This window comes from Oryctolagus cuniculus, chromosome 7 (assembly GCF_051225735.1).
Source record: "Oryctolagus cuniculus isolate XC-2025 breed Fujian yellow rabbit chromosome 7, ASM5122573v1, whole genome shotgun sequence".
In the NCBI taxonomy this organism is placed as follows: domain Eukaryota; kingdom Metazoa; phylum Chordata; class Mammalia; order Lagomorpha; family Leporidae; genus Oryctolagus; species Oryctolagus cuniculus.
Window position 1 is genome coordinate 63,868,565 of NC_142873.1, and position 18,531 is coordinate 63,887,095.

The following is an 18,531-nucleotide window of genomic DNA, read 5'->3' on the forward strand; positions in this document are numbered from 1 at the left end:
CCGTGAGGTTTAGGAATCAACGCTACACATTGCTGGGTTTGCAGTGTAGTTAGGGTACAAAGAAGGTGGAACAGGGCAAAATAAAACCTAACAGGATAAAACCTTAGTTCTGGTCCTAGTGTGACCACTATAATTGAGTGATTTGAGGTAAGTAGCATAACTTTTCTGGCCTTCAGTTACCATTCACTCCATCAGCAAAAAGGAGTCTTCATTGCAGTTGGAGAAATTAAGTTTCTGGTGTCTATTTCAGAGGAATAGTTCCTTTTTTTTTTTCTTAAACTTTTATTTAATGAATATAAATTTCCAAAGTACAGCTTATGGATTACAATGGCTTCCCCCCCATAACGTCCCTCCCACCCGCAACCCTCCCCTTTCCCACTCCGTCTCCCCTTCCATTCACATCAAGATTCATTTTCGATTCTCTTTATATACAGAAGATCAGTTTAGCATACATTAAGTAAAGATTTCAACAGTTTGCTCCCACACAGAAACATAAAGTGAAAAATACTTTTGCTCTGTTGTCCTGCTCTTGTTGGTTCTGTGGCTCTCAGAAAATCCTTTGAGGATGTAGATTAAAGAATGTTTTAAGAGCAACAGTGGCATGATACAGTCAAACCAGCTGCTAGATGTATTCTGGTAAACAATCATAATTCTTTTGTCCCAGAAATACTGGGATCCTCTATTCTTCTTGATGGCTTTTCCACTGTGACTCATTTTTTGATTTTTTTGTCTCCCTGTCTGGGCAAGGCTGGTGTTCACCTCTTTTATTTTTCTTTTGTTCAACTCTCACCTGTGAATCTGTTCCCTTTAGGTTGTTCATAATGTCCATAATGTTTTTTTAGTGTGTGATGCCTACGTTCTTAACAATGAGAATTACATTTGGCCCCAGCTTAAAATCACACAGAAGAAACTTCTATTTCCTTATGGTCTCAAAACATGTCCATTAAACTCATGGGCGTATATTACTTTCCTGGGGAGAAAGTTCCTTCACCCCATCTCTTACCTTTCATGGATGGAACAGGTTTATTGATGTGGTATCCTTAGCTGTACTTCTAATTCATGACTCAATCTCGAATGCTCATTGGAGTCCTCTAATGAGTTTTTAAAATGTACCTTATGCGTGAGTCCACCTTAGACCAATTAAATCAGATTTACTCAGTGGAACCTGGGCATCTTGTTTTTAAAAGTTCCTCAAGGGGCTAATGTGCAATCAGAGTGAGAATTACTATTTGTTGCTAAAATAATCTTAGTTAAATTTTGCTTCATTATTTTCATTGGTTATGTTACATTTTCTTTTTCAGTGGTCTGGGCTCAATCACTACTAAAATATTTTAAAGAAGTTCTTTTCTCTTTTTGCACTGGTTTATTACCTCGTTTTAGGAAAATCAAGGCACATTATGAGGTATGGGGTTAGAGCTGTAGATGTGACCACTTCAGTATGTTATTTCAAGGCTGTTACTTAGTGTATACTCCTTTTCTTCCTTGTCCCAAAATGTCACTTTCTCCTTTTAACTGTGTTCACTCCTCCACCTAATTTTCAATTCACTTCCTTGTGGTCTCTTTAAAGAAAATTCTAAATATAAGTTTGTTGGTTCTAACTCCAAAATACATCATGAATCCATCTGCCTTTATCTGTTTTTACTGTCTGCACCCTAGTCTAGTTCTCCATCCTTTCTTCACTAGAAATGTGAATACCCTGAGGGACTGCCCAGTTTCTAATCACACCATATCTAATCCCTTCATGGAGCTGCAAGAATGTGTTTTTTAAAATCCAAATTGGATCATGTCATTGTCCAGGTAGCCTCCCATACTAGTTGAGGGAACAGTCTGGTAGTTTAAGTAATTTCCCATTTCATCTCATACCAATCTTCTCAACACCTACTTGTCTCCAGATAAACTGGTCTTCTAATGACATACTTATTTCCTGGGTCAGATCTGTATTTTTGCTCTTCCAGTACCTTAGCATTTCTTTTTAATGGCTTCTTTGCATCCTTCAGTTGTCAAATGTTGCCTTACGGGAAAGGCCTTACCTGGATACTTGGATATTTTCTAACCCAAAATATTATTTCCTTATGTACTTATTTTTTCTCTTTTCTATGCAATGTAAGCTTGAACTCCACCTCTCCCCCACCCCAGTATTGTAGTGTGTAGCCCTGGAACAGGGCCTGCGAAATACAAAATATTCCATAAGTAGTCCAGAATAGCAATGTAATTGTGCATCTGCAATAGTTATTCAGTATGACAGTGTGACTCTCATAAACCTTGAAGTACATTTACATATAGATTGAGTTAACATAGTTTCATAAATAAGTACTTTTATTTTCAAACATTCTTAATCCTTTTAAATAGCATAATGCTAAAGCCAAAACATCCCCTTAGCATAGGAGAAAACACCTATGGAACTTTCCATTCTTAGCTTTTGGCTAATGGAAAGAGAGAGTTCTCTACTGAGAACCATGGAGTGGTTTTAAGTAGGAAGTAGACCTAGATTTCAGTTTTTCCCTAAGCACTGCAGCTCAGCGTAAAACATCTGGATAGAAGAGTTGGGACTATGGTGGCAGAGAATTTTCATTTTGGTGGTCTACTTACCACATCCATTTAATGCTCAAATCTAGTGTTTTTCAAACAAATGGGTCTTGAAATTGATTTAGTACATCTTGGCCTTCATTTAAAAAGATGAAATAGATTAGAAAATATCATATATACTGAGTAAAGGTACTATTTACTGAAACTTGTTTCAGTTGAGTATTCTGTATGTATAATTCTTGCTTCAGATTACAGTTAAAAATTTGAAATACACAACTTATTTTTCTCCAAAAACACTGTGAATTTCTGTAGCTTTGCTTTGGGTGACCCTACTCTTTGTCCTTTTACTCATTTTTTAGTTAGTGCTTAAATGTTAACTATTTGTAGCTTTCTCAACTATTCTTTGGCCCTACAATGCTTATATATGTATGTAACTCTTCTTTTCACTTAGCCCACTGTATCACAATTATTTATATATTTGGCTTTCTCATGCCAGACTGGATATTTGAACATCAAGATTTTATATTTTTCGCACTTGTCTTGAGAACCTAGTGCATTCTGTTGGAATCTGTACTTTTTCCAAATTCTAGATTGTTTTTCCTGCATCTACTCAGGTTCATGATATGTTTTGTATGACTGGGAAAACTGTGATTGATTTTCTGTCTCACAAACATTCATTTGTTCAATAAACACTCTGTTTCTATTGGCACTAAATGTTATTCTATAAGCAGTGAACATATTTGTAAAGAAAAATACAAAAATTCTTAGCCCAGTACAGTTTACTTTTTTGTGTTAATATTATGTTATCTCTTATTTTTAGGCTTTCTTTGAAAAAAAAAAAGTGTATTTGAAAAGGAGAGAGAGAGAGATTGAGAGAGTGAGCCCTCCCATCTGCTGGTTCACTCCTCCACTGGCTGCAACAGCTAGGCTGGGCCAGACCAAAGCCAGGAGCCAGGAGCTCAGTTTGAGTCTCCCACATGGGTGGCAGGCACTCAAACACAGAGGCATTATCTGCTGCCTCACAGGATGAGCATTAGTAGGAAGCTCAGATCAGAAGCGGGACCAGAACTAGAAACCAGGCAATCAGATATGGAACAGATATGGAATCAGATATGGAAGTCTCATCTGATGTCTGAATCACTGCCCCAAACACCCACCCCTTTTTATGCTTTCTTGCTAACAGATTATTATACCCCCTTTAAATTGCAGCTCTCTCTTCTTTAGTATTGTATCTTGGATTTATTTTAAAGCCTAGTATAAAGATTAAAGATAGTTCCTTCAGGATTTCAAGAATTCATTGTAATTCTCCAAGTGTGGGTTGAGGAAGGGTAAAAGAGCAATGGCATGGAAAATGTTATAAAGATCCCTTTGATATGAGTATTCATTAAATGATGTAGTTCTTGCTATTCTGTAGTTATTAGGAAGCAGACAGCATAGAAAGAGTAGCTTCAGTTAAAACAATCCTTTATAAAAAATAAAGACAATGTGGTGATTTTTGTATTTAAACAAATTAGATCAAATTAAAAACCCTAGGTATATATTATTCCCTTGATGTGTATAGTACCTTTTGGTTCCATGGTGTATTGGCCCAACTGTTAAACTCAATGCTGAAACAGATGAATAACAAATTCATAGCTCCCTGCTGATGTTATCATGAGTGGATGTAATTCATTTAAAAAAATGTTTGTATTGAATTGTTTAGGTAATGACAATAGGGATATTGGTAACTCAATCCACAATTATAAATTCATTTTGTATTTATTGAGCTCTCAGGGCTTATTTATGACATTTTAACAATTTCTATTGTAATCAGGTCACCATAATGAAAATAGTACAGAATAACAATGTAAATTATAATATGGAAAAACTAATATACTATCAGTGCATCTTTGGAAATCAGCACTTATTCACCTTCTCTAGGCAAAAGAGTAAGGTCACTTAGTGAAAGCCAAGTATTAAGCCTAATGACTGTTAATCAGATCTTCATCTCTTTTTTTCTTTTGTGAAAATATGAGATATCAAAGAAAGATTGTCATTTATTTCTGTGAGATGCTTATTCTCACAGTAGTTTGCTGCTTAGATATTTTAAAGAGCATAAAAGTAATTATAGTAATGGTAGTCTTGTGGTCCTGACAGTGTTGCAACAGTGTAGCAACAGTATCAGCATCCCCTGGGAAATTGTGAGAATTACAGAATCTTGGACTCCACCCTGGGTCTAATGACTTAGGATCTCTTGGATTTTAGGATCTCTGCACTCTTTGTTTTATCAAACCTTTCAGGTGACTCTACTGCTGTGTAACAAATTAAGCAGCTTAAAATAATGCACTTTTATTTTTAATAACTCCTAAGTCATGGATCGGGGGCCCAAGCTGGCTTAAGTATGTCTTCTGTAAGACTGCAGTCAATATGTTGACCTTGAAGCTTACTTTTCTGGAGATCAGTGGTCTCTGCAAGCTCAAAGGATTGTTTGCAGAATTCAGTTCCTCCTAGTTGTAGCACTGAGGTTCCCTTTTTCTTAATTGTAGGATGGGAGCTGTTTTCAATTCTAAGTGGCTGGTGTCAGCTCCTTTCCATGTGTCACTCCCCCAGGCTGTCTCAGAGCATGCTCTTGTTCTAGATGGCTAGATGTCTTGGCATAAGAAAAGAATTTGAGACGTGAGAATGGCAGTAGGCACAATAACCAAGTTTAATGAAAAGACTACAACTGACAGACCAGACAGGCATCTCAGTAAAGGACTGAGAGTGAAGAACTGAGAGCCTCAGTTTGTTGCAGCAGATTAAGTTGCTGCCTGTGATGCGAGATCCCACATCATGGGCCCAGGGCAAGTTCCAGCTGCTTTGCTTCCAATCCAGCTTCCTGCTAGCGAAGGCAGCAAATGATGTCCTAAGTCCTTGTACCCCTGCACACTACGTGGGAAACCTGGATGAGTTCCTAGCTCCTAGTTTTGACTTGGCCCAACCCCAGCCTTGACTGTTGTGGCCATTTGGGGAGTGAATCAGTAGATGGAAGATCTCTGTCTCTTCCTCTCTATGTGTCACTCTAGCTTTCAAATCATTTAAGATTTTATTTGTTTAACTTGAAAGAGTTACAGAGAACGGAGAACAGAGAGAGAGAGAGAGAGAGAGAGAGAGAGAGAGAGAGAGTCTTCTATCCGCTGGTTTACTCCCCAATTGGCTGCAACGGCTGGAGCTATGCCAATCCGAAGCCAGGAGCCAGAACTTCCTCCGAATCTCCCATGCAGGTTCAGGGGCCCAAGGACTTGGGCCATCTTCTACTGCTTTCCCAGGCCATAGCGGAGAGCTGGATTGGAAGTGGAGCAGCTGTGACTCAAACTGGCGCTCATATGGGAAGCCAGCACTGCAGGCAGCTGCTTTACCCACTACGTCACAGCACCAGCCCCCAAATCATTCTATCTTTCAAATAAGTCAATTTTTTTTTTTTTTTATTGAAGAGCTGATGGCTTAGTTTGTACTCAGGCTGGAGTGTTTTAAGGTTATGGGGATGGCACACCATTTCTCCTCCCCACTTCCTCTTCTGGAATATTGGTCATGGAGGTCTTTGTGGATGTGGAACTCTTGAAATTCTTCCCAGGACTTTAACAACATCAGTGTTTTTGAATCTGATAGACACTCCTGGAGCAGGGCAGAGAAAAATGCCCCTAAACTGCCCTGGGGGAATTCTGGGACCTACCTCAAAAGGTTATCAATCATGGGCAAGACTTTCTCTGTTTAAATGCTGGTCTGCTTCCAAAGTGAGCTTCTATGTCTTCCCTTATTCAGCTGCACAGAAGTCTCACTTTTGTTCTTTAACCCCTATCTCACAGAAAGGTTAATGTCTAGCTTCCTACCAACCAATGTGGCTTCCTCAAGGTTAGCAGGAGAGCTTTTTGATCTCAACATAGGCTCTAATCTAAGTCAGCTTCCCCCACCAAGAATAATCTGCCTTCTGATTAATCAAGAATGAGCTGATTTAGGGTCTCAATTATGTATGTAAACTAGTATATTCAGTAGGAGAAATGGCTCAGGGTAAAGAAAGAAAGGGTATGTCCTCACTGAATTTTTGGTAAGCTTCAATTATCTGCAGTTTGTCTATGCCTCAGAGAAATAGGAGGTGATTCCTGGCATGTGGAGATGACTGAACCAAATAGATAAAAATCAAAGGTTTGAGCAAGCTACATATAACATCTGAACAGGAGATTTTAATGCAGCCAGCTGCATAATGTGCCTCTTTCTTCCTTGAGTTTCTGAACTCTGCCTTGTGAAAAGCTTGCCTCAAATAATGGCTACTTTTGTAGCGTGGGTGCCAGAAGCTAGGTTTGCTGGAAGGAAGACAAGAGGCATTGAGCGCCAGTGAACCCAGTTAATTATAATGAATGGTAGATCTCATGTGATGGATGCAAGATGAAAACATTCATTTTGTGAGCACTGAGAAATTTATATTGTTAATATAGCAAAAACAAACCTATGGGGCTGGTATTGTAGTTTGATATGGGACCAATCAGGGAGATAGAATTAGGCTTATGAGTGGGAGGCCACACGTCCCCTGCCCCCTGTGTGATCTCACCTGTATCCACCCACCTGTCAATCAGATTACTCTTTTGGAAGTGGTTAAGTGCTGCGTGTGTCTCGGGGAGTCTGGCCAGCAGACTCAACCCAGGGCCCGCGACGACGGTTTCTCCGGCGAGAATAAAACGAACGACGCTTATCGGTCTTCAGTAGACTTTTTATTAGAGAAAGTAGACGTGACAGAGGTAGAAAGGAAGGAGGAAAGGAGAGGAGAGAGAGCTTCCTCCTTACACCCGCGGCTTATATACAAAATGTGACCAATCAGAAGCAAGCTAGAGTCCATGTATCAGGCACACCAATCCGGTCTCTGTTCACGTGAAGGGCATGCGTCCTTCGGCCAATCAGGTGAGGTGTCACGCAGCAGGCAGGCAGGCAGACTCGCTGCGGGGGTCCTGGCGCCATTTTGTTGTTTATCGCGACCTCGATCCCTCCGCCTCCAGAGAGCCCTGCCCGTTGGAAAGCCCCGGTCAAAACTGAAACTAAAAACCTCCGCCTAGCAATGCCACCGGGGACTATTCCCCAACAGTTAAGAGGCTGGAGATGGCCGGCGCCCCGGCTCACTAGGCTAATCCTCCACCTAGCGGCGCCAGCACACCGGGTTCTAGTCCCGGTCAGGGCGCCGGATTCTGTCCCGGTTGCTCCTCTTCCAGACCAGCTCTCTGCTGTGGCCAGGAGTGCAGAGGATGGCCCAAGTACTTGGGCCCTGCACCCCATGGGAGACCAGGAGAAGCACCTGGCTCCTGCCATCGGATCAGCGCAGTGTGCCGGCTACAGTGCACCAGCTGTGGCGGCCATTGGAGGGTGAACCAATGGCAAAGGAAGACCTTTCTCTCTGTCTCTCTCTCTCTCTCTGTCCACTCTGCCTGTCAAAAAAAAAAAAAAAATTAAATTAAAAAGAGGCTGGAGATAGCTGAGCTGACCCCGATTTGCCTCTTTGCTTGCCTGCCCTCTTGCTGCTCTCCTGCCCATGCACATTCTCGCAGCTTTTGGCCTGCTCCCTGGGGGAGGCTGGTATGGAATTCCCCATTTACTCTTTCTGACCCACTTTCCCTTAATGAGGCCCTCATATTCCTGTGTCTTTCTCTCACTTTCCACATAAATTTTGAACTTTACCAGGTTGTCTGACTTGTTTGGGCTGGTGCTTAGAATTCTTATCTAAGTTAATGGCAAGAACCCGAAATATTAAATTTTTGCTTAAGATAAACCATAACAGTGTATTGGGTAAAGCCACCACCTGCATCACCAGCATCTCATGTGAACACTGGTTCATGTTCTGGCTACTCCACTTCTGATTCAGCTTCCTGCTAATGGCCTGGGAAAAGCAGCAGAAGATGGTCTAAGTGTTTGGGCCCCTGCTGCCTGGCTCCTAGCTTCAGTCTTGCACAGCCACTGCTGTTGTGGGACCACCTGGGTAATGAACCAGCTGCTGGAAGATCTCTCGCTGTCTCCCTCTCTCTCTGAAACTCTTTCAAAATAAAAAATAAATAAATCTTTAAAAAAAAATCTGATTAATACAAATATACTTACAGGGTGAATTATCATTCTAGAAACACTATGCAGGTCAACACATAAAACATTACCAGCACCAGTCTTCCCTGTGTCTCTCTACAATGTACTTTTTCTCTTTCCCAAGGGTAAGCATCCTAATAATACCATAAGAGTTTCCACAATGTCACTTTTGAACTTCAAGTACATGTAATTGAGTGTGTATTGCCCCGAAAAAGCCTGCAGGGCATTCAAGAGAAACACCTAGTGAGATTTCTCTGAGGTGTGGAGCGGTAGAGCTTTTCACCTTGTTTTAGACATTTGGAGCAACCTTGAGCAAGCTTTGTTCTATTTATTTATTTAATTAATTTATTTGAAAGAGTTACAAAGAGAAGTAGAGCCAGAGAGTGGTCTTCCATCTGCTGGTTCAATCCCCAAATGACTGCAACAGCCAGAGCTGCGCCGATCTGAAGCCAGAAGCCAGGAGCTTCTTCTGTGTCTCCCACATGGGTGGGACTTGGGCCATCTTCTACTGCTTTCCCAGGCCATAGCAGAGAGCTAGATCAGAAGTGGAGCAGCTGGAACTTGAACCAGCGCCTATATGGGATGTCGACACTGCAGGCTGGAGCTTTAACTTGTTACTCTGCAGCACTGGCCCCAGCTTTGTTCTTTATACATTCCTTATTACATTCCCAGAAATGCCTGTCTTAAAATTAATCAGTAGCCCTGTTCTTTCCACTGGGATCTCACTCACAGAGATCTTTTGCCAGAGTGTCTTGGCTTTCCATGCCTGAAATACTCTCATGGGCTTTTCAGCCAGATCCGAATCCTTTAGGGCTGATTCTGAGGCCAGAGTGCTTTTTAGGACATCTGCCATTCTATGAGTCTGCTGAGTGTCTCACTTCCCATGTTGGATCACTCTCCCCTTTATTTATTCTATCGGTTAGTGTTAGCAGGTACTAGACTTGTTTATGTGCTCCCTTTGACTCTTAGTCCTTTCATTATGATCAATTGTGAACTGAAATTGATCACTTGGACTAGTGAGATGGCATTGGTACATGCCACCTTGATGGGATTGAATTGGAATCCCCTGGTATGTTTCTAACTCTACCATTTGGGGCAAGTCAGCTTGAGCATGTCCCAAATTATACATCTCTTCCCTCTCTTATTCCCACTCTTATGTTTAACAGGGATCACATTTCAGTTAATTTTCAACACTTAAGAATAACTGTGTATTAATTACAGAATTAAACCAGTCATATTAAGTAGAACAGACAAAAAAACTACTAAGAGGGATAATGTATTAAGTTGTTCATTAACAGTCAGGGCTATGCTGATCAAGTCACCATTTCCCATAGTGTCCATTTCACTTCAGGAGATTTCCTTTTTGGTGTTCAGTCAGTTGTCACCGATCAGGGAGAACATATGGTATTTGTCCCTTTGGGATTGGCTTATTTCACTCAGCATGATGTGTTCCAGATTCCTCCATTTTGTTGCAAATGACTGGATTTCGTTGTTTCTTACTGCGGTATAGTATTCTAAAGAGTACATATCCCATAATTTCTTTATCCAGTCTACCGTTGATGGGCATTTAGGTTGGTTCCAGGTCTTAGCTATTGTGAATTAAGCTGCAATAAACATTAGGGTGCAGACCGATCCCAGTGGAAAGAACAGGTCTTCAAAGAAGGAGGTACCTTTCTCTGAAGGGAAGAGAGAACCTCCACTTTGAATATGACCTTGTCTAAACAAGATAAGAGTCGGAGAACTCAGAGGGCTTCCATAGCCTTGGAAACTCATGACTGGAGCATAGGGAGATTACTGATGCCATAGACAGGAGTGTCAATTGGTAAAGTCAACAACAGGAGTCACTGTGCACTTACTCCTCATGTAGGATCTCTGTCCTTAATGTGCTGTGCATTGAGATTTAATGCTATAATGAGTACTCAAACAATATATTTCACTTTGTGTTTCTATGGTGGTGCAAACTGTTGAAATCTTTACTTAATGTATACTAAACTGATCCTCTGTAAAAAAAAAAAAAAAAAGAAATTATCAACTCCCAACTTGACTCTCACTGGGATTAAACATGACAATAGGTCTGATCTGATTTCATCATCATTTAAAAAAAATCATCTATTATTTTTCACTTTACGTTTCTGTGTGGGAGCAAACTGTTGAAATCCTTACTTAATGTATACTAAGCTGATCTTCTGTATATTAAGATAATTGAAAATGAATCTTGATGTGAATGGAAGGGGAGAGGGAGTGGGAAAGGGGAGGGTTGTGGGTGGGAGGGACGGTATGGGGGGGAAGCCATTGTAATCCATAAATCGTACTTTGGAAATTTATATTCATTAAATAAATGTTAAAAAAGAATTAAAAAGACAACAATTAAAATGAACAGCCAAAAAAATTAATCAGTAGCCTTATTTTCAATAGCCTCTTTTTATAGGGCCTCCCTGTCTCTAAACGTAGTTTTTAGCTAATCATGTTAGTGAAAAGCCATGTGTTTGGGCCAAGTCAATGTATCCTCACTGTATGAGACATAAATTTCACCACTTCGGAGCACTTCCCATGATTTGTTGCGAGCTGCTAGGCTTGTGTCTCCTGGACCTAGACCACCTGTATTCTGCCCTGAATAAACCTTGTATTTACTTTTTTGAGGATCCTATTTCTTTCCATTGACAGAGCACACAGTATGTGTTCCCTTGCAGAAAGCATAATTTCTATTGCTTATGATTATGGTATTGAGATTCATCTATATGACTTTGTGAAATAATAAGCTGTTTTAACTTTCAGTCCTTTGTTTTATTTAAAATTATGACCATAGTACAATTTATTTAACCAGATCTTTTTAGATGAAAATAATCATTACCACCAGGAATTTTATGTTTTGTTCCTATATAGTTCTAACTTTTAATATTTTCTATTATATGTAAGTAATTTAATTTTATTGCCATATTATATAAATGCCTAATGATATCTATTTTTTTATATGCTGGGCATTGCCTAAATGTTTCATGTACTTCACTCATTTTTTCATTCAGTATTGAATGAATGCCTGATTCCCTGTAGGCACCAAAGGTATAGAGTTAAATAAAGCAGACAAAAAACTTATGTAACTTACATTTTAGGAAATGATCTTATATTAGGATTCTCCAGAAAGATGGAATCAATAAGATATACCTGTGGTGCATAACTTAGTATAATTAGAGTTAGAATTTTTCAACTTTATGGTAGTGTGAAAATGATGTATATTTGGTAAAAACCACTCTTGGAATTTTGAATGTTGACATTTTCCCATAATGTTGACACGCCCTGTGGTGCTCTCTCAGAATGAGGTCACTGGCATAAGTGACTGGTACTACACAGTGTCATGTGCTGCTAAGCCACGGTGTTCATTAGGCTATGTGTATTTTTTTTTTAAGATTTATTTATTTGAAAGGCAGAGTAACAGAGAGAGAAGGAGACAAATACACACAGAGAGAGGGAGGGAGAGAGAGAACGGACCACTGGATCACTCCCCAAGTGGTTGCAATGACCAGGCTGAAGCTAGGAGCCAGGGGTTTCATCTGGGTATCCCATGTGGTTACAGGGTCTTAAATACTTGGGCCTTCTTCCACTGCTTTTCCCAGGTGCATTAGCAGGGACCTGGATTGGAAATGGAGAACCTGGGACTTAAACCTGTGCCTATATAGAATGCTAGCATTGCAGGTGGTGTCTGTCGCTCCCCCTATTCATGGAGGAATGACACTAAACCCTGCCTAGGCTTCATATCCGAGTCACGGCACCATTATGTCGCTCCCCCTCTTCGTGGAGGAACGACACAGGACCCTGCGCTGTTCTTTCGTCTGCTCGGCCCTCCCCGGGTTTGCTGCTGGTTCTTCCCGGGTTGGCTACCATCCCTTCCACCTCCGTGGAAGGGCGGTTCCCCCTGCCACTTTTCCCACTTCCGCGGGGGAGCGGCACACCGACAGCCGGCTCTCTCGGGGGCTGCTCAGGTGTTCCTCTTAGATGTTCCCTGGTGCATGTTGTCTCTCTCCTCCTTTATAGTCCTCTTCCACCAATCCCAACTCTGCTACCCACACACCGAGTACGCTGCTCTCCTGCAATCAGGAGCAGGTCCTGCTGTTTATTGGTTGAACTGGAGGCAGCTGTGTAGAAGCTGTTTCTCCCTTCTCAGCACCATATTGTGGGAGAACAGATGCATAGAATAAGTCTTAATTCCAGTAACTTAGTCTAGTCCGAGTTGCTCCCCACAGTGTCTTACCCTTTGTGCCACAATAGCAGCCCGATGTTATATGCATTAAATGCACTTTCAACTTTTGATGGCTTTATTTATTATAAATCCTGTCAATATGAATTTTTAGATGGATGGGTGGATCCATAGATGAAGGAAAGTTTTTAGATGAGTTGGTTTGCATGATTATGAAGATTAAGAAATTTCAAGACAGGCTGTCTGCAAGCTGGAGAACTTGAGGTGCCAGGAGTGTGGTTCAGTAAAAATCTGAAACCATCAGAACCAGGGAAGCTGATGGTATAATTCTCAGTCTAAAGTGGAAGCTTTGAGAATCAGGGACCACTATTGTTTCCATTCCAAGATTGCAGAGCCAGGAGTTCTGACGTCCAAGGTTATGAGAAGAAGAGTATACCAGCTGCAGAAAAGAGAAAGTGAGAATGAAAATGAGAATGAGAAAATCCTTCTTTGTCCTCTTTTATTCTGTCTAACTCCCTAGCCGATTGGATGCTGCTACTACATTGAGGGAGTATCTTTTCCATGTAAAATTAGCAATACCTAAATACTGATATAAAGTCAATATATATTATGTTGCATGATAAAGGCATATAGAGGAATTAAAACAAAGATATTTGCTTAATATATATTACAAATGTGAAAGTTGTCTTAATCAAAATGAGTCAATGTATCAACACTGATAGAAATAAATAACACTGGAAGGGGGATTGGTCATGAAGGGGAGGTTCTTAATGCATGATTGTCTGATAGTAACTATCATAAAAGACTCTGCTAGAACATCAAGCTTTCACTAAGGCCACCAGACCTTATATACAAAGTATACTACAAGTTGCCTAGCAACTGTTCAACCTTGGACTAGCATCACCCTGGTCATTAATCATTGTAGCCAAAGATAATTGTTTAAAATACCTGATTAAATTGTCCTCATTTTTGTCTTAAAAAAGTCCTTTCCTCAACTTTTTAAATTTGCCCATAGTTTACTATGACATGCTATTCTACTATTCCCAAATGAATATTATTCTTTAGAGAATCTATATTATTTTTGATTTACAATGTATACATACACAGAAATAGATTCTTCACAAAATAGAGAGAAAATATCCAGGACTGTTACAGTTGCCATTTATGTAGGTAATCCTGTGATTTTAACTTGTATTTATAAATTCTCTCCTCTAATATACATTATGTATTTCCTTTGCCTTCACCAAGTACCTCAGCTGGTCATGATTCTTTAGATGAATGAATAAAGAATGACATGGTTTTGGCAGAATGACTGAAACCTTCATTCCTGAAGGTCTGTGTCATTTGTGGTTCTACCCGGATTGGATTATTATGATTTCCCATTGACCCTAATCACTGGGCATGGTAATAATAATAAGAAATGCCCTCTGAAATCTCCTATATTCCACACCTGCTCTTTCCTCCATTATTATTATTATTATTTGACAGATGAGTTAGACAGTGAGAGAGAGAGACAGAGAGAAAGGTCTTCCTTCCTTTGGTTCACTCCCCAGATGGCCTCCACGGCTGGTGCTGCACTGATCCGAAGCCAGGAGCCAGGTGCTTCCTCCTGGTCTCCCATGCGGGTGCAGGGGCCCAAGCATTTGGGCCATCCTCCACTGTCTTCCTTGGCCACAGCGGAGAGCTGGACTGGAGGAGGAGCAGCCAGGACTAGAACCAGTGCCCATATGGGATGCCGGCGCTGCAGGCAGAGGATCAACTAAGTGAGCCACGGCGCCGGCCCCTCCTCCGTTATTAAGTAGTAGTTCAGTTTCCACTTGGAAGTATGAGTAATCAGCTGTGACATTACTCCTTTCTTAATCTGTTGACTTAGAAGCACAAGAAGCCCAAAGTGACTGGGTGGTGGCCTTAATTTCCAGTTCAATGCAAACATTGTGTTTCCTAGTGCCAGCACACCTCCTCTTCAATTAAAGCCTCCAGGCCAACAGAGCATACAGTCTTGGGAATATGTACAAATTTTGCTAATGGGTTACTAGGGATAATCGTGAGTGGTGCCACTCTTGTTTTCTCCCTGTCAATTCTAGTCCCATGGATCCTGGCTATGGGAAAACAGTACTGTGTATCTAAGACTAATCTAGAACACATACAACCTTCCCAAGAATCTTTCCTGATATCCCCTCAAAGACAAAAATCATATGTTTTCCCTAATCTGTGGTAACTAATAGAATAGCAAAAATGTGATGTATAGGAGTAAAATTGACATTTTGAGCTTGATATTGCTTACAGCCCTTGTCTCTACTGTTGAGGAATAGTGTTTTTTTCTTCATACTATTTGTTGAACTCATTATATAGTGTAGGATTACTTTTATGAGTATAAACTAAACTGAAAGTAGGTCATTGTAAAAATTAAGAGAGCATACAGGAGAGGAAGGAGGAGGAAATGTGGAAGCATGGGAGGGAAGGAGAGAGGGTAAGGTTGGAAGTATCACTGTGTTCCTAAATCTGTATATATTAAATTTCTATACCTTAAATAAAATTTAAAAAAGAATCTTTCCCCAACCTGGCAAAATATTGTCATCTAGATAGCACTGTGACTCTTATCAAAAGGTTGTTTTATGATTCTATCATGTCAACTGTTTCAAGATGATAAAGAATATGGTAAGAGCAGTGAGTTGTATGAGCATGAAACCATTGTTTCATTTCTTTGGTTGTGAGAAGAGTTATTAGAGGCAATGCTGTGTAGAATTCCTAGATGGTGGATAAAGGAGTCTATAAATATGTAGATGGCAGTTTCAATAGAAGCAGTTAATAGAGAAAACAAATACATATACAGAGTGTCTGTTCAAGTAAGAACAAAATATTGCCCCTTTCCTGATGGAAGGATTTCAATGTAATCAACCTGCTGTTAATAGTGGCTGGTTACCTTGGAGAATGGTGCCATATTTGGGGCTCAGTGTTGGTCTATATTGTTCTGAGACTGAATACTTAGAGGTGGCCATAGCCAAGTCAGTCTTAGTGAGTGGACGTTCATGTTGCTGAACCCATGCATATTCTGTCCTGCTGCCAACATGACCACTTTGTTCATGGGCCCATTCGATGATAATGGATGACTGATGGAAGAGTCTGACTGGTATCCACAGAATTGAATCATCCTATTCACCTGATCATTAATGTTCTCCTCTACAAAGTTCTATCCACATATTTCCCCACATTTCTTTTACACCAAGTTTCCAGTCAACTTTCTTCCAAGTCCCTTGCCAACCTGCCAAATCATTGCTTATTTCCTGTGAAACAGTAAATAATCGTGCTATTTCTCCTTCCAAGCAATGGATGCAACTAGATACACTGCCTAATATTCTGTGTATTGATGATATTTCTTTTTGCCACTGTCCTTCAGAAATTTCCAAGTAAGGATATGTAAGCTATATCTTTCTACTTTCAAATGCTGCCTTCATATTGTATAGAACTATTTTTAAATTAGGCTCTAGTCTTTTCTTCCTCTGCCAACTGATCATAGGATAATCTTTGTGAGGCTATAGGTATGGGTTGAGAGAGAGAGAAAATTAATGTAACAGGTGTAGGAGCCATGGGCATTTGGGATACTTCTGGTAACTTACTAATGCTCTTAGGACCAGCATGTGATCAGGTATATACCACTTCCAATTGATGATGAAGTGCTACAATATATGCCCAAATTTATGTCTCAGTGGCTCTGATAGCATCCAGTTCATAATAGTTCAGGTTACATGGTAACTGGCTGGCCCATGGATAAATGTTCACTTTCTACAAAGGTACAAGTAGCAAGTCAAGAGCTACCTCTCAAAAGGAGAGTAGTTTTCTGTGATGATGGTAGAGACTTGCTCCAAAATTCCAGTCCTATCTGAAATATGTACGTTCTGACTCCTAATCTGTTTTGATGGAGTTTGTATTTTAAAAAATAATATCTAGCTTTGCTAGTCTATTTTCCCACTTGAGACTTGAATTTTTAGCATTTGACTGGCACTCTTAACTTCCTAGCAGAATATGGCTACTCAGCATTCAGGAAGATACAACTGGTCTGTAAGGTAATAAACTGTTTGGGGCTCATCCTCACCTCTGGGGAACAGAAACTGATTCCCAGAAAGATTACAATTCATGTAGTAGATTCATGTTCCTACAACCTTAAGCAACTCCAAATAACTGGTTAAGTATCCCTAGGTATAGGAAAATAGCAAACCTCCTGTATCAGGCTCTCAAGAGCTAGCTAGAGCAAGGCCCTCCTCCTTTGAGAAAAAGCAAAACATAGCCTTCATCTAGTGAACAGCTGCCATGATTAGGGCCCCTATGCTAGGGTTGTTAAATCCAGTCCTTCATAACAGGCAGGCCCAAGGGTGCATCCATGTCATTGTCCAAAGCTGGTTTTTTTTATTTTTTTATTTTTTTGGAGGGCATGTCAATCAAACTGGACAAGAACAAAACCATGTCCGTCATTTCTTGGGTATGGCCAGATGACTCCAGGACCAGTATGTATAACTCTGGAATATTTGGCCTAACATCTTGTCATAGAAATCCTGATGGGGCTGCCTGCTGCTCATATATGTGCCAGTCCCAGTCCCAGTGACTCCATTTCCAATCTAGCTCCCTGCTAATGCACTAGGAAAGCAGCATAAGAGGACCCAAGTCTTTGGGCCCCTGCATCCATGTGGGAGACCTGGATGAAGTTCCTGGTTCCTGGCTTCTTTCTGGTCCAGCCATGGCTGTTGTGGCCATCTGGGGAGTGAAGCAGCACATGGAAGATCTCTCTCTCCCCCTTTCCCTCTCTATGTAACTCTGCCTTTCAAATAAATAAAATAAGTCTTAAATAAAGGGAAATCAATCCTGGCTATTGCCTCTCCTTGGTCCTATACCTTCCATATTTTTGTTACTTCTCTTTGGACCATATGTCTTTGATGCTCTGGTCTGTGTTGTCTAACAGAGTACAAACCATCCAGCTCCAGAGCTTCCAGCTTATTGCTTCAGATAATATGACCAGTCCTCTGGACAGTGAAAAGCAATCATTTTTGAACACTGTAGGACAGATAGCAAGAGAATACCCATAAGCAGCTGTAGACCCATATGTCAACTCTGAAGAAAATATAGCAGATGGACCTTCATCCATGTTACCCCATAAGATTATGGGTTACATCTCTTCAGGAAGGAATGTTAAGGTAGGTAGGGAGACGTGAGCCTATGTAGATGTGAGGGAAGAAAAATGGGAATTTCTGTGTGATGGAACAAGGAAGCAAGCCTTGGAAGTAAACCATCATTTACATATCAAAAGTTTTGCCATTGTTCAGTAACCTGGGTGGATGTCCCAGCCCTTTCTTTGGGGCAGTTTAGAGAAATTTCATCTGCCCTTTACCAGGGATGCTACTGTGAAGTTCTGGGAAAAATTGCACACCCAGAAAGCCCTCTAGCCCCAATATTCCAGAAAGGATGTAGGGAGAGGAATAAAAAGGCCAACACCCAATATCCATAAAAACAGTCTGAATGCAGACCTGGCTCTAAGTTCTTTACTGAGATGCCTGCCTGGCCTGTCAGGAGCACTCCATTATTTCTCTTCATTAAACTTTGCTAACATGCTTACTACACACACACACACACAATCTAATTTTCAAAGTTTATGAAGTTTGTGTTACTATCCTAATTCACAAATGTGGAAGCCAAGACATATAGCAGCTCTGTGTGCATATTCTTTATTCTTTCTTTAAACTCCTTGT